Source organism: Octopus bimaculoides, chromosome 9 (genome assembly GCF_001194135.2).
Source record: "Octopus bimaculoides isolate UCB-OBI-ISO-001 chromosome 9, ASM119413v2, whole genome shotgun sequence".
NCBI lineage: Eukaryota > Metazoa > Mollusca > Cephalopoda > Octopoda > Octopodidae > Octopus > Octopus bimaculoides.
This window is the reverse complement of record NC_068989.1, coordinates 22,170,795-22,171,402: the sequence shown is the minus strand read 5'-3', so window position 1 is coordinate 22,171,402 and position 608 is coordinate 22,170,795. Positions and strand designations below refer to the sequence as shown.

At 36.2% G+C, this 608-nt stretch overlaps 1 protein-coding gene across 1 annotated transcript in view; it reads right to left on the bottom strand.

The window, feature by feature from the left end:
- LOC106868016 (atrial natriuretic peptide receptor 1) overlaps window positions 1-608 on the bottom strand; it is a 100,713-nt gene that overhangs the window by 95,295 nt on the left and 4,810 nt on the right. The window lies entirely within an intron of this gene.

Below are 608 nucleotides of genomic sequence, written 5' to 3'. Positions count from 1 at the left end.
TATATATATACATACAGGTTTGCTAATATAGACGGCAAAAAAGAACTCAAAATATGATTATATGATTTTTTTTTTTAGTATTTAGCAGAAGCAACAGATTAACTCAAGGGTCTAGAGTTTCATGCATGTGTGTGTGTGTGTAGGCGCGTGGCTCGGTGGCCAGGGTAATCGGCTCACGATCGTAAGGTCCTGAGTTCAATTCCTGGCGGTGCGTTGTGTCCTTAAGCATGACACTTTATTTCACGCTGCTCCAGTCCACTCAGCTGGAAAAAATTTGCTGTACCTGTAATTCAAAGGGCTGGCCTTGTCTCATCCTGCGTCACGCTGAATTTCAATGAGAACTACGTTAAGAGTATGCATGTCTGTAGAGTACTCAACCACTTGCACGTTAATTTCTCGAGCAGCCTCTTCCATTGATCGAATCAACTGAAAGCCTCATCGTTGTAATCGACGGAGTGCCAGTTAGTTAATATATATGATGAAGTTCCACTATTTAAATTGGTATAATTATTTACAATGATAATTATCATCATCATTATTATTATTATTATTATTATTATTATTATTATTATTATTATTATTATTATTATTATTATTAAGGCGGTGAG